This window comes from Miscanthus floridulus, chromosome 10 (assembly GCF_019320115.1).
Source record: "Miscanthus floridulus cultivar M001 chromosome 10, ASM1932011v1, whole genome shotgun sequence".
NCBI classification, from domain to species: Eukaryota; Viridiplantae; Streptophyta; class Magnoliopsida; order Poales; family Poaceae; genus Miscanthus; species Miscanthus floridulus.
The window spans coordinates 28,076,903-28,084,513 of NC_089589.1; the positions used below are offsets into that span (position 1 = coordinate 28,076,903).

Sequence of the window (7,611 nt, forward strand, 5' to 3'; positions counted from 1 at the left end):
AGAAAATGAGACAAGCTTCCACCGGCAACAGCAACAGAGAGACAAGCTTCCACCGGCAACAGAGTTGGACACTCACTCTGATTCCAAGGCAAGAATAATGCTCTGCAGTCTAACAAAATCTAACAAATTCGTCGCAAACCCTGCAGTCTCACGAAAGCTAATGAATTTGTCACAAACCTTGCAGCACTCAGCCTACCAGGAAGATATTAACAATCACTGAGAATGAAAGCAGCAGGAACACACGAGAAAATGGGAGAGCAGCAAAGGAGAAAAAAGTAGATGGACACATGTAAGCAACCATCAAGTTCTGTAAATGTACACCGATCTACCACCAGGTAACAACTGACACCATCCATAGACTGTCAAATAATTTATGCACAATGGTCTCATAAGATTTTTCACCTTTTTGTTTTGCTCAAGTAGCTACTAAGGGACGGCAAACCACCCGACGTCTGATTCGACCGAAGGGGCGAGAGGCAGCTACCATTCATCTTAGGAAGACCCAGTTCATACAGCCCGTCAGCCACGTCCGCAGAGAGCAGGTCATCGCCACCATCTCTGAAGTCCAGATGCGTGTCCCTCGATTCCAGTTTTTCAGGATCGGACACCACACCATCAAGATCTGTTAGCGATTTCAGCTGGCGACCGAGGTTAGCTATGGTCTTCTGGCACTCCGCAAGCTTCCCGGCAGCACTGGTTAGTTCCTTCTCCTGTGATAATGGTAAGAAATTGGCGATTAGGAAGTTCTGGCGTGTCAAGTTTAATATTGCAATATTTCGAGTTCAGATTAGATGCAGACAGGCAGGGCTGTACCTGCTTCACCTTCAGGTCTCCATTTGAGTTCGTGAGGCGCCAAAGTTTTGCCTCTCGACTGTCCCTCGACACCTGAGCCTCCAGCTTGCGGCATTTTGCTTCGTACTCTTCTGACAGAAGCTTCTCCTGCTCGACCTTCCCTTGGAGCAGGCTCACCTTGTTTCTCAGTTTTGTAACTTCCAGATTTGCTGCTTCTAGTTGACCCTCCATTGCCTTTTTCCGGGACACTGCATCCTCTGATTTAGCTGTAAATTCTACAAGCAACGAGGTCTGGTCCTTGAGCCTTACTTCTAATGACGAAACCTTCTCCTTGAGCTTCATCACCTTCTGGTGTGAAGACTCAAGTTCGGATTCCAACACCTTCCTGATGCCTTCCACTGCCTCAAGTTGCATCTGGAGATCTGAAGAATACGCCTTCTCTTTTGCTGCGTCGCACTCCAGAGCATTCACCATCCCACGCAACTTTGCAACTTCTGAATTCGCTACCTGGAGCTGTGCCTCTAATGACTCTTTGGTAGACACCACAGATAGTGATCTCTCTGACTCAGTCTTCATAGTCTCTATCTGTTTCAGTAGTTCTTCACAAGAATCCGTCTCTTTCCGCACCTCACTCTCTAAATTTTGCACAATCCCTTTCAGTTTCCCTATCTCTGTGTTTGCAGACTGCAGCTGTGCCTCTAATGATTCTTTGGACGCCTCTGCCATATCTGCATTTGCTTTGTGCTGCATAGAGAGAGTTTTCTCTGCATCAATCTTCTCTTCCAGGGAAGCCACTGTCTTGCGCAGATCTGCGGCCTCAGCAGAAATTAATTCTAACTGCAATTCCAACTCCTTCCTGTCTACTCTTTCTTCCAGCGATGCCACCATCAGCTGAAGCTCATCAACTTGTGCAGACTTAGACTCCAGTTGTAATGCCAAATCTTTCCTCTCACCATCCAGTCGCTCAGCTTCTCCAAAAGCAGCATGTTTGGACTCATTTGCCAAGTCCAACTGCATCTGCAAATCAATCAACTTATTGTTGGCCACTATTAGGGTATCACATGATGTGCCAAGCTGATCTCTGGCGTCTGCAAGAGCCATTTCGAGCTCCCTTTTCTCACCTTCATATTTTTCAACCTGTGCGAGCAAATCTGTCACCTGACACTGCAATGACTCAGTTTCAACTTTTGATGATTTATCTCTAGTCACACCCTGGTCAGAATCAGTTTCAGCTCCAAAGCTAGAGCTTACACAGTCTACTTCAGGCAGTGCAGCCAGCTTTTCCATCTCGAGGAAATCATCCATCAGGTCAATTTCAACTGGATTATTCACAAGATTTCTTGTGCCGGTGTTGGCATTCTTGAACTGATCAAGTTCAGCTATCAGAGCTGATGCCCACGAATCAGAATTTTTCATTTCATCAACTAGCATACGCTCCCCACTGTCAGACTGACTGTCAGTCTGAGATTCCATGCAAGCACTGTTAGCTATCGGCCTAGAATCATTGATCAAGGACATACGCCGCGTTAGATGACGCAACTTAAGGCATTCTGCCTCAACTCTTGTTATCTTTTTCACACTTTCCAGATGAAGTTTGCTTGCAGTTTCTGCTGCTTGGTTGCTCAGGTCTCTTTCCCGTGCAAGTATCTTCAGGTCCTTGGACAGTGCAAGTAATTCGACCATGAGGTCTTTGTTTTCTTTCTCCACTATCTGAAGCTTTTCCTGCAGATCACGCTGGACACGCACAGTAGTAGCTTCTAGTTTTGTGGCTTCCAACTGCTTACTGAGTTCAGCAATATGGTGCTGGAGCTCAGACTTCTCAGACTCCAATTCTTTAGACTTCTTAGCAACTGTGTCACGGATTTTCTTCTCTTGTTCTTCGCGTGCTTGGCGAAGCTGCCTTACACATTCTTTAAGGGCATCATCTAGGTGGCTGACCTGATCCTCCAGAGAGGTATTCTTCTGGGATGCAGTTTCAAGTAGTTGCTTCAGGGAAGCAACTTCAGCTTCAGCTTGTTCCCAACCTACAAATAAAGAAGAGTACAATATTCAATTCAGTACATTCTTAGGATAGCATTTTAATCTTCACCTGAAGAAGGTGCATAACAAATTAATCAAATAACTTTCATCTTTTTAGCCAAGTTGACTACATCACATGTAAGCTTGATTCTATAAAATGGAGAGGGACTACTGAGTAACCCTATGCACGGAGTCACTTCAAACTGCAAATTTTATTTAAGTTCAACTAGAAATAAAAAAAAAATACCTGCAACAGCCTCTTCTGCAACTCTAGTGTGCTGCTTTACCAAGTCCTCTTTAGCATTGATAGTCAAAAGGGCAGCAGAAAGTTTCTCATTCAAACTCTTTACAGAATCCTGGACATCATCGTCCTTGACCTTTGGGGACACCTTCTCATTCAAATTCTTTACAGAATCCTGGACATCATCATTCCTGATATTTGGGGATACCTCTGGCAGCGGTGATTGGTATACTTCATGGCTTCATTGATTGATCATGTTGTGGAGAAGAATCATTGGAGCTAGTTGCCAACACCAGCTTCCCATTCAATGATTCTGCTCTTTCAGTTTCTTGAGTCTCATTATCAATTATTCTAGAAGAAACATCAGGCGAATGACTACGATTTGGAGAAGAATTACTAGACATAGGTTTACATTCCTGATTAGCAGAAAAAAAGGGTAAATGGGAATGTTTATCAGAGCAGCGGTCAAAGAATCTAAAATTAAATAGGTAATAAGAGATATAATGGGAATGTTTATCAGAATGGATGAGTCAGCTAAGTGTGAGTCTCTATTCTCCTTTAAAGAAAAAAAAACGATATAACTACAGCTCTGCCCTGAAAACCCTAAATCCCAACTACCATACTGGACAATCAAGCTTGAGATCCATCACATAATCACTAACTATTTTAACGACTAAGATACAAAATGACTTTGAATTTTGAAGCAATTTATAGATATTTAGATGTCACTTGGAAAAGTCAAAGCACACCAAACACCAGAGCAATGTCAAGCCTAAATGTATATGTATATTTAAAGACAGAAACTGAAATTGACTAACATATTACTCTGTGTACAACTCAAGAGTTATGACCTAAATAATCTAGTTGTAAAATGAGCTGTCTTTCTTTATGTATGGATTGTAGACCAAACTTATGAAGCATAAAACTCGAAACAAAAATTCTAGTGACAAGCGACATGGCCATATTAATTTCAGAATTAGGCCTTGTTTAGTTCTTCCCCGTAAAGTTTAGTCCCTATCACATCGGATGTTTTGACATATGCATGGAGTATTAAATATAGATTAAAAAATAACTAATTGCACAGATTGCGACTAATTTGCGAGACGAATTTTTTAAGCCTAATTAGTCCATGATTTGACAATGTTGTGCTACAGTAAACACGTGCTAATGACAGATTAATTAGGCTTAATAAATTCGTCCTCGCGGATTACTGAGAATTTCTGTAATTTGTTTTATTATTACTATCCGAACACTCTCAGGTGACACCCTATGTAACACCCGATGTGACACCACAAAACTTTAGCCCCTGGATTTAAACACACCCCTAGTTACTCAACAGAAATTCTCGTCAACACATCTCTGACACAGTAATACAGACAAAGTTGCACTGACAGATTAACAATTTCAATGCAAGATTCATTCATAGGTTAGAATAATGCACCAATATGACCCTTCATGGCACAAGATTTCTCCCATTTATTGCAGTAAAAAAAAAGGCAACTACTAGTCTCCAAGAAACAAAAATAAAGGAACTTAGTTCCAAGGCACCTAAACCAATCCAAATTTTCATTAGGAGCTAGAGCTTTAAAGCCAATTTCTGACACTCAATATGGCAAAAGTAGCACCTAACTCTTGTAAAACCAATCCAATAAGGCAGAACAAAAGCGTGAAGAAAGCTAGTGTATCAACTATACCTAACTCTTGCAAAAAGCATCTTGATCTTAGGAAAAGACTAAAGTACAACCATTCTGTTGGTTGCAGTTGCACAAATATGTTGCTTAAGAACATCAAGCTTGGCACTTCCCACCACCTATTTTTGTCCTACTAGTGAGGAAAACAGAGACCTGATGAATGAAGAGGTTAAAAAGGAAAACTTTGGCCCTCTAGTTCTATCTATATTCTCACTGCCAGTTGACCAGTTTTTAACAGCACATTCACCAACAAGTTGAATGACATATGAATTAGAAACCTATTCTGTAACACCATCCACAGGTCAAACTACAAGCCTGTGTGTTTCATAAATCCATGGGGGAATTCATTGTGTGCCATTAAAAATTTTTATATGATTTTTTTGCGGAATTAAATAAAGATAATTTTTATATGAAAATTATAGATCTCGACGAGATCTACAACTTTCTAGTTTTGAGTTTTTTCATTTGAAGTCGTTAAGATGCTCAAAAAAAATTAATGACATATTTAGACTTAAGGGTATTTTTGACTTTTCACACCTGCAGCTTGACACCGTTAGAGGCCAAACTAACGGCAGTGGCATGGAGGGCACAAAAAAGTTGGAGCAGTGGCGCTGAAGACCGCTGAACTTTTTTAGGGGCTCACAGGGCATTGCAATCTTTTTTAATGGCACACAGGGCAGAAAAATGACATCTTGCCTAGAGATGCCAAAAGTAAACTGTCCTGTTGTTTTTAATTGAGGACCTAAATCAATCCCTAAGAAAAGATGCTGTCACAAATCTGAAAAGAACACCTGACCAAACCCCAATTCTGATGTTTAAACTGCAGATAGGTCCCTGCATTGTTGGAATCCATAATGTCTAGCATGCGGAGATTAAGAATCAAAGGGATGGAGCAGAACCCGATCATCAAAGTAAGGCTCAGAGCGTGATGAAGCCGAGCCGGAGCTATCGCTCTCCCCAGGGCTCTTATCTGACGACTTGCGCTTCCAGAGCCAGCTGCGGCGATCCATCCCACAACCACCAGAACATTCAAAGCAGCAACAGGGAAGGTTGGCGTTGCTTTGGCACGACCAAATCTCCAAAGGCCCGGGTTCATATATCAACCCTGAAAGTTGAAAGAGAACTCAATACAAGCCACATTGCAGCGTGAGTTCTTCTACTTTAAGCTGAACATCATGCAGTAAACTAACGCCTGAACAAAAAGAAAATCTGAAGATTCAATTACCAAAATTGTTTACAAGGCAACTCTCACCGACACAAGATTAGATTTTTCTTTCCTTTTCAGCTGTTAAAAGATACAGAGATCTGTACAGGATGCAGGCAGGGGTTGAGTACGGCTACAGAGACCGAGAAAACGTACGGCCAAACATTCTTTCTGCAAGACTTCATAGTGCGACCTTTTTGTCTAAAAATTTGCCGAAATGATAAATTTATCAGAGAAGAAATCCACCCTTCCGTTTCCAAGCTCTGTGTTCTACTAGAAAACAGAGGAGAAAAACGCTGTGTGTATAGAAATAAAACCGTGGACAAGATAGAAAATAAGCTGCACCTAAAACCCCCGATTCCTACAAAATGCTGCGGAGGGATGGACAGTTAATCCTCAAAGCCAGCGAAGATCAACTTTTATGGCTTACTTAAAAAAGCTGAGATTTATCCCCTTCAAATCCACCGAACAAAATCAGTCAAACCCACTCCGCACGCGGAAAGAAGAAATCCCGCCGGAAATCCGGCGTGGGGAGCCGGATTGCGAAACCTCAGCTCTCGCCCACCACCAAAATCTCCGCAAAATCCCACATCGGCGACACAATGCAGACCAAAACCCTAACGAAAATCGCCAGGAGGAAGGAGCAGGACAGCATCTCTGCACCCACCCCACCCGGTACCCCACAAAAAAATTCAGAAGAAAAAAAAAACAACCAGCAGCCAAGATTCAAGAAACGGGGCCGCAAGAAAAAGCGAAACGGGGACCATTAATACCAGTGGGGAATGAATCGCAACTGTCACAAGAACCGCGTGGAACGCCAGACAAAAAAAAAAGGTTCGGTTTTTACTACTTCCAACGGGTCCGGAAGCGCTACTGCTCCTCTCCCCCTTTCCCCTGTTTTTTGGTGGACAGAAATCGGCGGGGACGCGAGTACGCGACGCAAGAACAGCACCCCCCGCATTGCCTGCCCCCGACCCACCCCCACGCGAGAGATGCAGAGAAGCAACAGGAAGAACCGCCGTACCAGATTAGCGGCGGCCGCGGCGCCGGGTGGTGGGTGGATTGGAACTTGGAAGAGAGCAGGCCGCGGAGATGAGAAACCAGTCGCGCCCGCAAGAATCCTCTCTCCGAGCCGGCACGCGCGTTGCTTTTGCTTGCCCTTCTTTTTATTCAATCTCTGCGTCTCCTGCGGTCTCGCAGGCACCAGCTCGCTTTCTCTTTCCCGCCCAGGCAGCTCGAATAAGGGAGGGAGGCGTCTCGTCTCTGCGGGTGGCTCGTGGTGCCTGGCTTTGCCTCCCCGTCTTGTCTATCGTCTCACTCTCACACCCCCACCCGGACCAGAGGCGTAGACTTTTCTTTCTGTTTTTTTTTTTCTCCTTTTTTTCTCTCTCTGCTGTTCAATCACAGCTCACACACAGCGTCACTCAGCCCTTCTTCACGCCTGGTTTAGATTAAGTTTTTTCCGCTCTCTCTTCATCGCATGGAGTATTAAATATAGATAAAAAAATAATTAATTACATAGTTTAATTATAAATTACGAGACGAATCTTTTGAGCCTAATTAGACCATGATTGGACAATAATTGTCAAATACAAACGAAAGTGCTATAGTGCCAAATACTGATTCATAACCCCAATCTAAACAAGGCCTCAGTTTCCACAGGT

General features: G+C 43.2%; 1 pseudogene; it reads right to left on the bottom strand.

Moving 5' to 3' along the window:
• Nucleotides 1-233: 233 nt before the first annotated feature.
• LOC136486413 (filament-like plant protein 3) lies at nt 234-7,235 on the bottom strand (annotated as a pseudogene).
• Between the last annotated feature and the right edge of the window lie 376 nt (nt 7,236-7,611).